Below are 15,393 nucleotides of genomic sequence, written 5' to 3' on the forward strand. Positions count from 1 at the left end.
CCAACAGTTTGGTGACTGTCCTTTGTTTGTCATGCTGCTCTCTTATACAGTTGTACTTCCTGCTTCCTGTCATGTGTCTAGTCACATGGCAGGCCAACCATCCATTTTTTATAGACACACACTCACTTAAAATGTTAAGAGTAATAAAATGGCCTAAAAAACATGTAAAACACTTAAAACTCTATAATACATTTAAATGATTGTAATAAATAGAGCGGTAAAACACGTCTTTCTAAAAGCCAGCATATTATATAAATAGTGAAGAAAAGGCAAAAGCTTACAGCACCTGGTATTCCCAGGCGGTCTCCCATCCAAGTACTAAGCAGGCCCGACGCTGCTTAGCTTCCGAGATCAGACGAGATAGGGCGCTCTCAGCGCAGTATGGCCGTAAGCGAGGGCTGCTCCAAAAAGTGGGCTATTTAAAGATCAGCCTCCGTAAAAGCCAGCATATTATATAAATAGTGAAGAAAAGGCAAAAGCTTACAGCACCTGGTAATCCCAGGCGGTCTCCCATCCAAGTGTAACAATCGGCCTTATCAGCCGAGTTACAAGACTAAAATGGGGTCAGATTTAACTGTGAGAGATGACTAGTGGTTAAAAGAATGAGACATAAAAGAAGATTGGTTTAAATAGATTTGGTTTATTTACAAGGTTCACATAAAAGACTTTAAAACAACACGATAAAACGAGGTAAACGCTGTTAAAAGAATACAGTTCATTTGTCCATACCCTAAAAACAGTCCAAGAATCCCAGTGTGTTGATAAGTCCAATGTGAGTGTCCACCGGTGTATATACAATCCACAGAAAGTGTAATCCAAAGTTTGCAGGTGGTGAATGGAAAGGTGAGCTCTAAAATTAGCAACTCCTCAATCCAACAGTTTGGTGACTGTCCTTTGTTTGTCATGCTGCTCTCTTATACAGTTGTACTTCCTGCTTCCTGTCATGTGTCTAGTCACATGGCAGGCCAACCATCCATTTTTTAAAGACACACACTCACTTAAAATGTTAAGAGTAATAAAATGGCCTAAAAAACATGTAAAACACTTAAAACTCTATAATACATTTAAATGATTGTAATAAATAGAGCGGTAAAACACGTCTTTCTAAAAGCCAGCATATTATATAAATAGTGAAGAAAAGGCAAAAGCTTACAGCACCTGGTATTCCCAGGCGGTCTCCCATCCAAGTACTAAGCAGGCCCGACGCTGCTTAGCTTCCGAGATCAGACGAGATCGGGCGCTCTCAGCGCGGTATGGCCGTAAGCGAGGGCTGCTCCAAAAAGTGGGCTATTTAAAGATCAGCCTCCGTAAAAGCCAGCATATTATATAAATAGTGAAGAAAAGGCAAAAGCTTACAGCACCTGGTATTCCCAGGCGGTCTCCCATCCAAGTACTAAGCAGGCCCGACGCTGCTTAGCTTCCGAGATCAGACGAGATCGGGCGATCTCAGCGCGGTATGGCCGTAAGCGAGGGCTGCTCCAAAAAGTGGGCTATTTAAAGATCAGCCTCCGTAAAAGCCAGCATATTATATAAATAGTGAAGAAAAGGCAAAAGCTTACAGCACCTGGTATTCCCAGGCGGTCTCCCATCCAAGTGTAACAATCGGCCTTATCAGTCGAGTTACAAGACTAAAATGGGATCAGATTTAACTGTGAGAGATGACTAGTGGTTAAAAGAATGAGACATAAAAGAAGATTGGTTTAAATAGATTTGGTTTATTTACAAGGTTCACATAAAAGACTTTAAAACAACACGATAAAATGAGGTAAACGCTGTTAAAAGAATACAGTTCATTTGTCCATACCCTAAAAACAGTCCAAGAATCCCAGTGTGTTGATAAGTCCAATGTGAGTGTCCACCGGTGTATATACAATCCACAGAAAGTGTAATCCAAAGTTTGCAGGTGGTGAATGGAAAGGTGAGCTCTAAAATTAGCAACTCCTCAATCCAACAGTTTGGTGACTGTCCTTTGTTTGTCATGCTGCTCTCTTATACAGTTGTACTTCCTGCTTCCTGTCATGTGTCTAGTCACATGGCAGGCCAACCATCCATTTTTTAAAGACACACACTCACTTAAAATGTTAAGAGTAATAAAATGGCCTAAAAAACATGTAAAACACTTAAAACTCTATAATACATTTAAATGATTGTAATAAATAGAGCGGTAAAACACGTCTTTCTAAAAGCCAGCATATTATATAAATAGTGAAGAAAAGGCAAAAGCTTACAGCACCTGGTATTCCCAGGCGGTCTCCCATCCAAGTACTAAGCAGGCCCGACGCTGCTTAGCTTCCGAGATCAGACGAGATCGGGCGCTCTCAGCAGGGTATGGCCGTAAGCGAGGGCTGCTCCAAAAAGTGGGCTATTTAAAGATCAGCCTCCGTAAAAGCCAGCATATTATATAAATAGTGAAGAAAAGGCAAAAGCTTACAGCACCTGGTAATCCCAGGCGGTCTCCCATCCAAGTGTAACAATTGGCCTTATCAGCCGAGTTACAAGACTAAAATGGGGTCAGATTTAACTGTGAGAGATGACTAGTGGTTAAAAGAATGAGACATAAAAGAAGATTGGTTTAAATAGATTTGGTTTATTTACAAGGTTCACATAAAAGACTTTAAAACAACACGATAAAACGAGGTAAACGCTGTTAAAAGAATACAGTTCATTTGTCCATACCCTAAAAACAGTCCAAGAATCCCAGTGTGTTGATAAGTCCAATGTGAGTGTCCACCGGTGTATATACAATCCACAGAAAGTGTAATCCAAAGTTTGCAGGTGGTGAATGGAAAGGTGAGCTCTAAAATTAGCAACTCCTCAATCCAACAGTTTGGTGACTGTCCTTTGTTTGTCATGCTGCTCTCTTATACAGTTGTACTTCCTGCTTCCTGTCATGTGTCTAGTCACATGGCAGGCCAACCATCCATTTTTTAAAGACACACACTCACTTAAAATGTTAAGAGTAATAAAATGGCCTAAAAAACATGTAAAACACTTAAAACTCTATAATACATTTAAATGATTGTAATAAATAGAGCGGTAAAACACGTCTTTCTAAAAGCCAGCATATTATATAAATAGTGAAGAAAAGGCAAAAGCTTACAGCACCTGGTATTCCCAGGCGGTCTCCCATCCAAGTACTAAGCAGGCCCGACGCTGCTTAGCTTCCGAGATCACACGAGATCGGGCGCTCTCAGCGCGGTATGGCCGTAAGCGAGGGCTGCTCCAAAAAGTGGGCTATTTAAAGATCAGCCTCCGTAAAAGCCAGCATATTATATAAATAGTGAAGAAAAGGCAAAAGCTTACAGCACCTGGTATTCCCAGGCGGTCTCCCATCCAAGTACTAAGCAGGCCCGACGCTGCTTAGCTTCCGAGATCAGACGAGATCGGGCGCTCTCAGCGCGGTATGGCCGTAAGCGAGGGCTGCTCCAAAAAGTGGGCTATTTAAAGATCAGCCTCCGTAAAAGCCAGCATATTATATAAATAGTGAAGAAAAGGCAAAAGCTTACAGCACCTGGTATTCCCAGGCGGTCTCCCATCCAAGTGTAACAATCGGCCTTATCAGTCGAGTTACAAGACTAAAATGGGATCAGATTTAACTGTGAGAGATGACTAGTGGTTAAAAGAATGAGACATAAAAGAAGATTGGTTTAAATAGATTTGGTTTATTTACAAGGTTCACATAAAAGACTTTAAAACAACACGATAAAACGAGGTAAACGCTGTTAAAAGAATACAGTTCATTTGTCCATACCCTAAAAACAGTCCAAGAATCCCAGTGTGTTGATAAGTCCAATGTGAGTGTCCACCGGTGTATATACAATCCACAGAAAGTGTAATCCAAAGTTTGCAGGTGGTGAATGGAAAGGTGAGCTCTAAAATTAGCAACTCCTCAATCCAACAGTTTGGTGACTGTCCTTTGTTTGTCATGCTGCTCTCTTATACAGTTGTACTTCCTGCTTCCTGTCATGTGTCTAGTCACATGGCAGGCCAACCATCCATTTTTTAAAGACACACACTCACTTAAAATGTTAAGAGTAATAAAATGGCCTAAAAAACATGTAAAACACTTAAAACTCTATAATACATTTAAATGATTGTAATAAATAGAGCGGTAAAACACGTCTTTCTAAAAGCCAGCATATTATATAAATAGTGAAGAAAAGGCAAAAGCTTACAGCACCTGGTATTCCCAGGCGGTCTCCCATCCAAGTACTAAGCAGGCCCGACGCTGCTTAGCTTCCGAGATCAGACGAGATCGGGCGCTCTCAGCGCGGTATGGCCGTAAGCGAGGGCTGCTCCAAAAAGTGGGCTATTTAAAGATCAGCCTCCGTAAAAGCCAGCATATTATATAAATAGTGAAGAAAAGGCAAAAGCTTACAGCACCTGGTAATCCCAGGCGGTCTCCCATCCAAGTGTAACAATCGGCCTTATCAGCCGAGTTACAAGACTAAAATGGGGTCAGATTTAACTGTGAGAGATGACTAGTGGTTAAAAGAATGAGACATAAAAGAAGATTGGTTTAAATAGATTTGGTTTATTTACAAGGTTCACATAAAAGACTTTAAAACAACACGATAAAACGAGGTAAACGCTGTTAAAAGAATACAGTTCATTTGTCCATACCCTAAAAACAGTCCAAGAATCCCAGTGTGTTGATAAGTCCAATGTGAGTGTCCACCGGTGTATATACAATCCACAGAAAGTGTAATCCAAAGTTTGCAGGTGGTGAATGGAAAGGTGAGCTCTAAAATTAGCAACTCCTCAATCCAACAGTTTGGTGACTGTCCTTTGTTTGTCATGCTGCTCTCTTATACAGTTGTACTTCCTGCTTCCTGTCATGTGTCTAGTCACATGGCAGGCCAACCATCCATTTTTTAAAGACACACACTCACTTAAAATGTTAAGAGTAATAAAATGGCCTAAAAAACATGTAAAACACTTAAAACTCTATAATACATTTAAATGATTGTAATAAATAGAGCGGTAAAACACGTCTTTCTAAAAGCCAGCATATTATATAAATAGTGAAGAAAAGGCAAAAGCTTACAGCACCTGGTATTCCCAGGCGGTCTCCCATCCAAGTACTAAGCAGGCCCGACGCTGCTTAGCTTCCGAGATCAGACGAGATCGGGCGCTCTCAGCGCGGTATGGCCGTAAGCGAGGGCTGCTCCAAAAAGTGGGCTATTTAAAGATCAGCCTCCGTAAAAGCCAGCATATTATATAAATAGTGAAGAAAAGGCAAAAGCTTACAGCACCTGGTAATCCCAGGCGGTCTCCCATCCAAGTGTAACAATCGGCCTTATCAGCCGAGTTACAAGACTAAAATGGGGTCAGATTTAACTGTGAGAGATGACTAGTGGTTAAAAGAATGAGACATAAAAGAAGATTGGTTTAAATAGATTTGGTTTATTTACAAGGTTCACATAAAAGACTTTAAAACAACACGATAAAACGAGGTAAACGCTGTTAAAAGAATACAGTTCATTTGTCCATACCCTAAAAACAGTCCAAGAATCCCAGTGTGTTGATAAGTCCAATGTGAGTGTCCACCGGTGTATATACAATCCACAGAAAGTGTAATCCAAAGTTTGCAGGTGGTGAATGGAAAGGTGAGCTCTAAAATTAGCAACTCCTCAATCCAACAGTTTGGTGACTGTCCTTTGTTTGTCATGCTGCTCTCTTATACAGTTGTACTTCCTGCTTCCTGTCATGTGTCTAGTCACATGGCAGGCCAACCATCCATTTTTTAAAGACACACACTCACTTAAAATGTTAAGAGTAATAAAATGGCCTAAAAAACATGTAAAACACTTAAAACTCTATAATACATTTAAATGATTGTAATAAATAGAGCGGTAAAACACGTCTTTCTAAAAGCCAGCATATTATATAAATAGTGAAGAAAAGGCAAAAGCTTACAGCACCTGGTATTCCCAGGCGGTCTCCCATACAAGTACTAAGCAGGCCCGACGCTGCTTAGCTTTCGAGATCAGACGAGATCGGGCGCTCTCAGCGCGGTATGGCCGTAAGCGAGGGCTGCTCCAAAAAGTGGGCTATTTAAAGATCAGCCTCCGTAAAAGCCAGCATATTATATAAATAGTGAAGAAAAGGCAAAAGCTTACAGCACCTGGTAATCCCAGGCGGTCTCCCATCCAAGTGTAACAATCGGCCTTATCAGCCGAGTTACAAGACTAAAATGGGGTCAGATTTAACTGTGAGAGATGACTAGTGGTTAAAAGAATGAGACATAAAAGAAGATTGGTTTAAATAGATTTGGTTTATTTACAAGGTTCACATAAAAGACTTTAAAACAACACGATAAAACGAGGTAAACGCTGTTAAAAGAATACAGTTCATTTGTCCATACCCTAAAAACAGTCCAAGAATCCCAGTGTGTTGATAAGTCCAATGTGAGTGTCCACCGGTGTATATACAATCCACAGAAAGTGTAATCCAAAGTTTGCAGGTGGTGAATGGAAAGGTGAGCTCTAAAATTAGCAACTCCTCAATCCAACAGTTTGGTGACTGTCCTTTGTTTGTCATGCTGCTCTCTTATACAGTTGTACTTCCTGCTTCCTGTCATGTGTCTAGTCACATGGCAGGCCAACCATCCATTTTTTAAAGACGCACACTCACTTAAAATGTTAAGAGTAATAAAATGGCCTAAAAAACATGTAAAACACTTAAAACTCTATAATACATTTAAATGATTGTAATAAATAGAGCGGTAAAACACGTCTTTCTAAAAGCCAGCATATTATATAAATAGTGAAGAAAAGGCAAAAGCTTACAGCACCTGGTATTCCCAGGCGGTCTCCCATCCAAGTACTAAGCAGGCCCGACGCTGCTTAGCTTCCGAGATCAGACGAGATCGGGCGCTCTCAGCGCGGTATGGCCGTAAGCGAGGGCTGCTCCAAAAAGTGGGCTATTTAAAGATCAGCCTCCGTAAAAGCCAGCATATTATATAAATAGTGAAGAAAAGGCAAAAGCTTACAGCACCTGGTAATCCCAGGCGGTCTCCCATCCAAGTGTAACAATCGGCCTTATCAGCCGAGTTACAAGACTAAAATGGGGTCAGATTTAACTGTGAGAGATGACTAGTGGTTAAAAGAATGAGACATAAAAGAAGATTGGTTTAAATAGATTTGGTTTATTTACAAGGTTCACATAAAAGACTTTAAAACAACACGATAAAACGAGGTAAACGCTGTTAAAAGAATACAGTTCATTTGTCCATACCCTAAAAACAGTCCAAGAATCCCAGTGTGTTGATAAGTCCAATGTGAGTGTCCACCGGTGTATATACAATCCACAGAAAGTGTAATCCAAAGTTTGCAGGTGGTGAATGGAAAGGTGAGCTCTAAAATTAGCAACTCCTCAATCCAACAGTTTGGTGACTGTCCTTTGTTTGTCATGCTGCTCTCTTATACAGTTGTACTTCCTGCTTCCTGTCATGTGTCTAGTCACATGGCAGGCCAACCATCCATTTTTTAAAGACACACACTCACTTAAAATGTTAAGAGTAATAAAATGGCCTAAAAAACATGTAAAACACTTAAAACTCTATAATACATTTAAATGATTGTAATAAATAGAGCGGTAAAACACGTCTTTCTAAAAGCCAGCATATTATATAAATAGTGAAGAAAAGGCAAAAGCTTACAGCACCTGGTATTCCCAGGCGGTCTCCCATCCAAGTACTAAGCAGGCCCGACGCTGCTTAGCTTCCGAGATCAGACGAGATCGGGCGCTCTCAGCGCGGTATGGCCGTAAGCGAGGGCTGCTCCAAAAAGTGGGCTATTTAAAGATCAGCCTCCGTAAAAGCCAGCATATTATATAAATAGTGAAGAAAAGGCAAAAGCTTACAGCACCTGGTAATCCCAGGCGGTCTCCCATCCAAGTGTAACAATCGGCCTTATCAGCCGAGTTACAAGACTAAAATGGGGTCAGATTTAACTGTGAGAGATGACTAGTGGTTAAAAGAATGAGACATAAAAGAAGATTGGTTTAAATAGATTTGGTTTATTTACAAGGTTCACATAAAAGACTTTAAAACAACACGATAAAACGAGGTAAACGCTGTTAAAAGAATACAGTTCATTTGTCCATACCCTAAAAACAGTCCAAGAATCCCAGTGTGTTGATAAGTCCAATGTGAGTGTCCACCGGTGTATATACAATCCACAGAAAGTGTAATCCAAAGTTTGCAGGTGGTGAATGGAAAGGTGAGCTCTAAAATTAGCAACTCCTCAATCCAACAGTTTGGTGACTGTCCTTTGTTTGTCATGCTGCTCTCTTATACAGTTGTACTTCCTGCTTCCTGTCATGTGTCTAGTCACATGGCAGGCCAACCATCCATTTTTTAAAGACACACACTCACTTAAAATGTTAAGAGTAATAAAATGGCCTAAAAAACATGTAAAACACTTAAAACTCTATAATACATTTAAATGATTGTAATAAATAGAGCGGTAAAACACGTCTTTCTAAAAGCCAGCATATTATATAAATAGTGAAGAAAAGGCAAAAGCTTACAGCACCTGGTATTCCCAGGCGGTCTCCCATCCAAGTACTAAGCAGGCCCGACGCTGCTTAGCTTCCGAGATCAGACGAGATCGGGCGCTCTCAGCGCGGTATGGCCGTAAGCGAGGGCTGCTCCAAAAAGTGGGCTATTTAAAGATCAGCCTCCGTAAAAGCCAGCATATTATATAAATAGTGAAGAAAAGGCAAAAGCTTACAGCACCTGGTATTCCCAGGCGGTCTCCCATCCAAGTACTAAGCAGGCCCGACGCTGCTTAGCTTCCGAGATCAGACGAGATCGGGCGCTCTCAGCGCGGTATGGCCGTAAGCGAGGGCTGCTCCAAAAAGTGGGCTATTTAAAGATCAGCCTCCGTAAAAGCCAGCATATTATATAAATAGTGAAGAAAAGGCAAAAGCTTACAGCACCTGGTATTCCCAGGCGGTCTCCCATCCAAGTGTAACAATCGGCCTTATCAGTCGAGTTACAAGACTAAAATGGGATCAGATTTAACTGTGAGAGATGACTAGTGGTTAAAAGAATGAGACATAAAAGAAGATTGGTTTAAATAGATTTGGTTTATTTACAAGGTTCACATAAAAGACTTTAAAACAACACGATAAAACGAGGTAAACGCTGTTAAAAGAATACAGTTCATTTGTCCATACCCTAAAAACAGTCCAAGAATCCCAGTGTGTTGATAAGTCCAATGTGAGTGTCCACCGGTGTATATACAATCCACAGAAAGTGTAATCCAAAGTTTGCAGGTGGTGAATGGAAAGGTGAGCTCTAAAATTAGCAACTCCTCAATCCAACAGTTTGGTGACTGTCCTTTGTTTGTCATGCTGCTCTCTTATACAGTTGTACTTCCTGCTTCCTGTCATGTGTCTAGTCACATGGCAGGCCAACCATCCATTTTTTAAAGACACACACTCACTTAAAATGTTAAGAGTAATAAAATGGCCTAAAAAACATGTAAAACACTTAAAACTCTATAATACATTTAAATGATTGTAATAAATAGAGCGGTAAAACACGTCTTTCTAAAAGCCAGCATATTATATAAATAGTGAAGAAAAGGCAAAAGCTTACAGCACCTGGTATTCCCAGGCGGTCTCCCATCCAAGTACTAAGCAGGCCCGACGCTGCTTAGCTTCCGAGATCAGACGAGATCGGGCGCTCTCAGCAGGGTATGGCCGTAAGCGAGGGCTGCTCCAAAAAGTGGGCTATTTAAAGATCAGCCTCCGTAAAAGCCAGCATATTATATAAATAGTGAAGAAAAGGCAAAAGCTTACAGCACCTGGTAATCCCAGGCGGTCTCCCATCCAAGTGTAACAATCGGCCTTATCAGCCGAGTTACAAGACTAAAATGGGGTCAGATTTAACTGTGAGAGATGACTAGTGGTTAAAAGAATGAGACATAAAAGAAGATTGGTTTAAATAGATTTGGTTTATTTACAAGGTTCACATAAAAGACTTTAAAACAACACGATAAAATGAGGTAAACGCTGTTAAAAGAATACAGTTCATTTGTCCATACCCTAAAAACAGTCCAAGAATCCCAGTGTGTTGATAAGTCCAATGTGAGTGTCCACCGGTGTATATACAATCCACAGAAAGTGTAATCCAAAGTTTGCAGGTGGTGAATGGAAAGGTGAGCTCTAAAATTAGCAACTCCTCAATCCAACAGTTTGGTGACTGTCCTTTGTTTGTCATGCTGCTCTCTTATACAGTTGTACTTCCTGCTTCCTGTCATGTGTCTAGTCACATGGCAGGCCAACCATCCATTTTTTAAAGACACACACTCACTTAAAATGTTAAGAGTAATAAAATGGCCTAAAAAACATGTAAAACACTTAAAACTCTATAATACATTTAAATGATTGTAATAAATAGAGCGGTAAAACACGTCTTTCTAAAAGCCAGCATATTATATAAATAGTGAAGAAAAGGCAAAAGCTTACAGCACCTGGTATTCCCAGGCGGTCTCCCATCCAAGTACTAAGCAGGCCCGACGCTGCTTAGCTTCCGAGATCAGACGAGATCGGGCGCTCTCAGCGCGGTATGGCCGTAAGCGAGGGCTGCTCCAAAAAGTGGGCTATTTAAAGATCAGCCTCCGTAAAGCCAGCATATTATATAAATAGTGAAGAAAAGGCAAAAGCTTACAGCACCTGGTATTCCCAGGCGGTCTCCCATCCAAGTACTAAGCAGGCCCGACGCTGCTTAGCTTCCGAGATCAGACGAGATCGGGCGCTCTCAGCGCGGTATGGCCGTAAGCGAGGGCTGCTCCAAAAAGTGGGCTATTTAAAGATCAGCCTCCGTGAAAGCCAGCATATTATATAAATAGTGAAGAAAAGGCAAAAGCTTACAGCACCTGGTAATCCCAGGCGGTCTCCCATCCAAGTGTAACAATCGGCCTTATCAGCCGAGTTACAAGACTAAAATGGGGTCAGATTTAACTGTGAGAGATGACTAGTGGTTAAAAGAATGAGACATAAAAGAAGATTGGTTTAAATAGATTTGGTTTATTTACAAGGTTCACATAAAAGACTTTAAAACAACACGATAAAACGAGGTAAACGCTGTTAAAAGAATACAGTTCATTTGTCCATACCCTAAAAACAGTCCAAGAATCCCAGTGTGTTGATAAGTCCAATGTGAGTGTCCACCGGTGTATATACAATCCACAGAAAGTGTAATCCAAAGTTTGCAGGTGGTGAATGGAAAGGTGAGCTCTAAAATTAGCAACTCCTCAATCCAACAGTTTGGTGACTGTCCTTTGTTTGTCATGCTGCTCTCTTATACAGTTGTACTTCCTGCTTCCTGTCATGTGTCTAGTCACATGGCAGGCCAACCATCCATTTTTTAAAGACGCACACTCACTTAAAATGTTAAGAGTAATAAAATGGCCTAAAAAACATGTAAAACACTTAAAACTCTATAATACATTTAAATGATTGTAATAAATAGAGCGGTAAAACACGTCTTTCTAAAAGCCAGCATATTATATAAATAGTGAAGAAAAGGCAAAAGCTTACAGCACCTGGTATTCCCAGGCGGTCTCCCATCCAAGTACTAAGCAGGCCCGACGCTGCTTAGCTTCCGAGATCAGACGAGATCGGGCGCTCTCAGCGCGGTATGGCCGTAAGCGAGGGCTGCTCCAAAAAGTGGGCTATTTAAAGATCAGCCTCCGTAAAAGCCAGCATATTATATAAATAGTGAAGAAAAGGCAAAAGCTTACAGCACCTGGTAATCCCAGGCGGTCTCCCATCCAAGTGTAACAATCGGCCTTATCAGCCGAGTTACAAGACTAAAATGGGGTCAGATTTAACTGTGAGAGATGACTAGTGGTTAAAAGAATGAGACATAAAAGAAGATTGGTTTAAATAGATTTGGTTTATTTACAAGGTTCACATAAAAGACTTTAAAACAACACGATAAAACGAGGTAAACGCTGTTAAAAGAATACAGTTCATTTGTCCATACCCTAAAAACAGTCCAAGAATCCCAGTGTGTTGATAAGTCCAATGTGAGTGTCCACCGGTGTATATACAATCCACAGAAAGTGTAATCCAAAGTTTGCAGGTGGTGAATGGAAAGGTGAGCTCTAAAATTAGCAACTCCTCAATCCAACAGTTTGGTGACTGTCCTTTGTTTGTCATGCTGCTCTCTTATACAGTTGTACTTCCTGCTTCCTGTCATGTGTCTAGTCACATGGCAGGCCAACCATCCATTTTTTAAAGACGCACACTCACTTAAAATGTTAAGAGTAATAAAATGGCCTAAAAAACATGTAAAACACTTAAAACTCTATAATACATTTAAATGATTGTAATAAATAGAGCGGTAAAACACGTCTTTCTAAAAGCCAGCATATTATATAAATAGTGAAGAAAAGGCAAAAGCTTAAAGCACCTGGTATTCCCAGGCGGTCTCCCATCCAAGTACTAAGCAGGCCCGACGCTGCTTAGCTTCCGAGATCAGACGAGATCGGGCGCTCTCAGCGCGGTATGGCCGTAAGCGAGGGCTGCTCCAAAAAGTGGGCTATTTAAAGATCAGCCTCCGTAAAAGCCAGCATATTATATAAATAGTGAAGAAAAGGCAAAAGCTTACAGCACCTGGTAATCCCAGGCGGTCTCCCATCCAAGTGTAACAATCGGCCTTATCAGCCGAGTTACAAGACTAAAATGGGGTCAGATTTAACTGTGAGAGATGACTAGTGGTTAAAAGAATGAGACATAAAAGAAGATTGGTTTAAATAGATTTGGTTTATTTACAAGGTTCACATAAAAGACTTTAAAACAACACGATAAAACGAGGTAAACGCTGTTAAAAGAATACAGTTCATTTGTCCATACCCTAAAAACAGTCCAAGAATCCCAGTGTGTTGATAAGTCCAATGTGAGTGTCCACCGGTGTATATACAATCCACAGAAAGTGTAATCCAAAGTTTGCAGGTGGTGAATGGAAAGGTGAGCTCTAAAATTAGCAACTCCTCAATCCAACAGTTTGGTGACTGTCCTTTGTTTGTCATGCTGCTCTCTTATACAGTTGTACTTCCTGCTTCCTGTCATGTGTCTAGTCACATGGCAGGCCAACCATCCATTTTTTAAAGACACACACTCACTTAAAATGTTAAGAGTAATAAAATGGCCTAAAAAACATGTAAAACACTTAAAACTCTATAATACATTTAAATGATTGTAATAAATAGAGCGGTAAAACACGTCTTTCTAAAAGCCAGCATATTATATAAATAGTGAAGAAAAGGCAAAAGCTTACAGCACCTGGTATTCCCAGGCGGTCTCCCATCCAAGTACTAAGCAGGCCCGACGCTGCTTAGCTTCCGAGATCAGACGAGATCGGGCGCTCTCAGCGCGGTATGGCCGTAAGCGAGGGCTGCTCCAAAAAGTGGGCTATTTAAAGATCAGCCTCCGTAAAAGCCAGCATATTATATAAATAGTGAAGAAAAGGCAAAAGCTTACAGCACCTGGTAATCCCAGGCGGTCTCCCATCCAAGTGTAACAATCGGCCTTATCAGCCGAGTTACAAGACTAAAATGGGGTCAGATTTAACTGTGAGAGATGACTAGTGGTTAAAAGAATGAGACATAAAAGAAGATTGGTTTAAATAGATTTGGTTTATTTACAAGGTTCACATAAAAGACTTTAAAACAACACGATAAAACGAGGTAAACGCTGTTAAAAGAATACAGTTCATTTGTCCATACCCTAAAAACAGTCCAAGAATCCCAGTGTGTTGATAAGTCCAATGTGAGTGTCCACCGGTGTATATACAATCCACAGAAAGTGTAATCCAAAGTTTGCAGGTGGTGAATGGAAAGGTGAGCTCTAAAATTAGCAACTCCTCAATCCAACAGTTTGGTGACTGTCCTTTGTTTGTCATGCTGCTCTCTTATACAGTTGTACTTCCTGCTTCCTGTCATGTGTCTAGTCACATGGCAGGCCAACCATCCATTTTTTAAAGACACACACTCACTTAAAATGTTAAGAGTAATAAAATGGCCTAAAAAACATGTAAAACACTTAAAACTCTATAATACATTTAAATGATTGTAATAAATAGAGCGGTAAAACACGTCTTTCTAAAAGCCAGCATATTATATAAATAGTGAAGAAAAGGCAAAAGCTTACAGCACCTGGTATTCCCAGGCGGTCTCCCATACAAGTACTAAGCAGGCCCGACGCTGCTTAGCTTCCGAGATCAGACGAGATCGGGCGCTCTCAGCGCGGTATGGCCGTAAGCGAGGGCTGCTCCAAAAAGTGGGCTATTTAAAGATCAGCCTCCGTAAAAGCCAGCATATTATATAAATAGTGAAGAAAAGGCAAAAGCTTACAGCACCTGGTAATCCCAGGCGGTCTCCCATCCAAGTGTAACAATCGGCCTTATCAGCCGAGTTACAAGACTAAAATGGGGTCAGATTTAACTGTGAGAGATGACTAGTGGTTAAAAGAATGAGACATAAAAGAAGATTGGTTTAAATAGATTTGGTTTATTTACAAGGTTCACATAAAAGACTTTAAAACAACACGATAAAACGAGGTAAACGCTGTTAAAAGAATACAGTTCATTTGTCCATACCCTAAAAACAGTCCAAGAATCCCAGTGTGTTGATAAGTCCAATGTGAGTGTCCACCGGTGTATATACAATCCACAGAAAGTGTAATCCAAAGTTTGCAGGTGGTGAATGGAAAGGTGAGCTCTAAAATTAGCAACTCCTCAATCCAACAGTTTGGTGACTGTCCTTTGTTTGTCATGCTGCTCTCTTATACAGTTGTACTTCCTGCTTCCTGTCATGTGTCTAGTCACATGGCAGGCCAACCATCCATTTTTTAAAGACGCACACTCACTTAAAATGTTAAGAGTAATAAAATGGCCTAAAAAACATGTAAAACACTTAAAACTCTATAATACATTTAAATGATTGTAATAAATAGAGCGGTAAAACACGTCTTTCTAAAAGCCAGCATATTATATAAATAGTGAAGAAAAGGCAAAAGCTTACAGCACCTGGTATTCCCAGGCGGTCTCCCATCCAAGTACTAAGCAGGCCCGACGCTGCTTAGCTTCCGAGATCAGACGAGATCGGGCGCTCTCAGCGCGGTATGGCCGTAAGCGAGGGCTGCTCCAAAAAGTGGGCTATTTAAAGATCAGCCTCCGTAAAAGCCAGCATATTATATAAATAGTGAAGAAAAGGCAAAAGCTTACAGCACCTGGTAATCCCAGGCGGTCTCCCATCCAAGTGTAACAATCGGCCTTATCAGCCGAGTTACAAGACTAAAATGGGGTCAGATTTAACTGTGAGAGATGACTAGTGGTTAAAAGAATGAGACATAAAAGAAGATTGGTTTAAA

General features: G+C 40.7%; 21 non-coding genes across 21 annotated transcripts; all 21 read right to left on the reverse strand.

Moving 5' to 3' along the window:
• Positions 1-274: 274 nt before the first annotated feature.
• Positions 275-393, reverse strand: LOC141303644 (5S ribosomal RNA). The gene has a single exon (XR_012343624.1). It is a non-coding gene; the product is annotated as a 5S ribosomal RNA (ribosomal RNA).
• A 753-nt stretch (positions 394-1,146) lies between these two features.
• LOC141302816 (5S ribosomal RNA) lies at positions 1,147-1,265 on the reverse strand. The gene has a single exon (XR_012342801.1). It is a non-coding gene; the product is annotated as a 5S ribosomal RNA (ribosomal RNA).
• Positions 1,266-1,349: 84 nt separating this feature from the next.
• LOC141303324 (5S ribosomal RNA) lies at positions 1,350-1,468 on the reverse strand. The gene has a single exon (XR_012343306.1). It is a non-coding gene; the product is annotated as a 5S ribosomal RNA (ribosomal RNA).
• Positions 1,469-2,221: 753 nt separating this feature from the next.
• LOC141303410 (5S ribosomal RNA) lies at positions 2,222-2,340 on the reverse strand. The gene has a single exon (XR_012343391.1). It is a non-coding gene; the product is annotated as a 5S ribosomal RNA (ribosomal RNA).
• A 753-nt stretch (positions 2,341-3,093) lies between these two features.
• Positions 3,094-3,212, reverse strand: LOC141303327 (5S ribosomal RNA). Its single transcript, XR_012343308.1, has one exon. It is a non-coding gene; the product is annotated as a 5S ribosomal RNA (ribosomal RNA).
• Positions 3,213-3,296: 84 nt separating this feature from the next.
• On the reverse strand, positions 3,297-3,415 carry LOC141302818 (5S ribosomal RNA). Its single transcript, XR_012342803.1, has one exon. It is a non-coding gene; the product is annotated as a 5S ribosomal RNA (ribosomal RNA).
• Positions 3,416-4,168: 753 nt separating this feature from the next.
• Positions 4,169-4,287, reverse strand: LOC141302819 (5S ribosomal RNA). Its single transcript, XR_012342804.1, has one exon. It is a non-coding gene; the product is annotated as a 5S ribosomal RNA (ribosomal RNA).
• A 753-nt stretch (positions 4,288-5,040) lies between these two features.
• On the reverse strand, positions 5,041-5,159 carry LOC141302820 (5S ribosomal RNA). Its single transcript, XR_012342805.1, has one exon. It is a non-coding gene; the product is annotated as a 5S ribosomal RNA (ribosomal RNA).
• Positions 5,160-5,912: 753 nt separating this feature from the next.
• Positions 5,913-6,031, reverse strand: LOC141303533 (5S ribosomal RNA). Its single transcript, XR_012343514.1, has one exon. It is a non-coding gene; the product is annotated as a 5S ribosomal RNA (ribosomal RNA).
• Positions 6,032-6,784: 753 nt separating this feature from the next.
• LOC141302821 (5S ribosomal RNA) lies at positions 6,785-6,903 on the reverse strand. Its single transcript, XR_012342807.1, has one exon. It is a non-coding gene; the product is annotated as a 5S ribosomal RNA (ribosomal RNA).
• A 753-nt stretch (positions 6,904-7,656) lies between these two features.
• Positions 7,657-7,775, reverse strand: LOC141302822 (5S ribosomal RNA). The gene has a single exon (XR_012342808.1). It is a non-coding gene; the product is annotated as a 5S ribosomal RNA (ribosomal RNA).
• Positions 7,776-8,528: 753 nt separating this feature from the next.
• Positions 8,529-8,647, reverse strand: LOC141302823 (5S ribosomal RNA). Its single transcript, XR_012342809.1, has one exon. It is a non-coding gene; the product is annotated as a 5S ribosomal RNA (ribosomal RNA).
• Positions 8,648-8,731: 84 nt separating this feature from the next.
• LOC141302824 (5S ribosomal RNA) lies at positions 8,732-8,850 on the reverse strand. The gene has a single exon (XR_012342810.1). It is a non-coding gene; the product is annotated as a 5S ribosomal RNA (ribosomal RNA).
• Positions 8,851-9,603: 753 nt separating this feature from the next.
• On the reverse strand, positions 9,604-9,722 carry LOC141303411 (5S ribosomal RNA). The gene has a single exon (XR_012343392.1). It is a non-coding gene; the product is annotated as a 5S ribosomal RNA (ribosomal RNA).
• Positions 9,723-10,475: 753 nt separating this feature from the next.
• LOC141302825 (5S ribosomal RNA) lies at positions 10,476-10,594 on the reverse strand. Its single transcript, XR_012342811.1, has one exon. It is a non-coding gene; the product is annotated as a 5S ribosomal RNA (ribosomal RNA).
• An 83-nt stretch (positions 10,595-10,677) lies between these two features.
• LOC141302827 (5S ribosomal RNA) lies at positions 10,678-10,796 on the reverse strand. Its single transcript, XR_012342812.1, has one exon. It is a non-coding gene; the product is annotated as a 5S ribosomal RNA (ribosomal RNA).
• Positions 10,797-11,549: 753 nt separating this feature from the next.
• On the reverse strand, positions 11,550-11,668 carry LOC141302828 (5S ribosomal RNA). Its single transcript, XR_012342813.1, has one exon. It is a non-coding gene; the product is annotated as a 5S ribosomal RNA (ribosomal RNA).
• Positions 11,669-12,421: 753 nt separating this feature from the next.
• LOC141303529 (5S ribosomal RNA) lies at positions 12,422-12,540 on the reverse strand. The gene has a single exon (XR_012343509.1). It is a non-coding gene; the product is annotated as a 5S ribosomal RNA (ribosomal RNA).
• A 753-nt stretch (positions 12,541-13,293) lies between these two features.
• Positions 13,294-13,412, reverse strand: LOC141302830 (5S ribosomal RNA). Its single transcript, XR_012342815.1, has one exon. It is a non-coding gene; the product is annotated as a 5S ribosomal RNA (ribosomal RNA).
• A 753-nt stretch (positions 13,413-14,165) lies between these two features.
• Positions 14,166-14,284, reverse strand: LOC141303341 (5S ribosomal RNA). Its single transcript, XR_012343322.1, has one exon. It is a non-coding gene; the product is annotated as a 5S ribosomal RNA (ribosomal RNA).
• A 753-nt stretch (positions 14,285-15,037) lies between these two features.
• LOC141302831 (5S ribosomal RNA) lies at positions 15,038-15,156 on the reverse strand. Its single transcript, XR_012342816.1, has one exon. It is a non-coding gene; the product is annotated as a 5S ribosomal RNA (ribosomal RNA).
• Between the last annotated feature and the right edge of the window lie 237 nt (positions 15,157-15,393).

This window comes from Garra rufa, unplaced genomic scaffold, assembly GCF_049309525.1.
Source record: "Garra rufa unplaced genomic scaffold, GarRuf1.0 hap1_unplaced_001, whole genome shotgun sequence".
Taxonomy (NCBI): domain Eukaryota; kingdom Metazoa; phylum Chordata; class Actinopteri; order Cypriniformes; family Cyprinidae; genus Garra; species Garra rufa.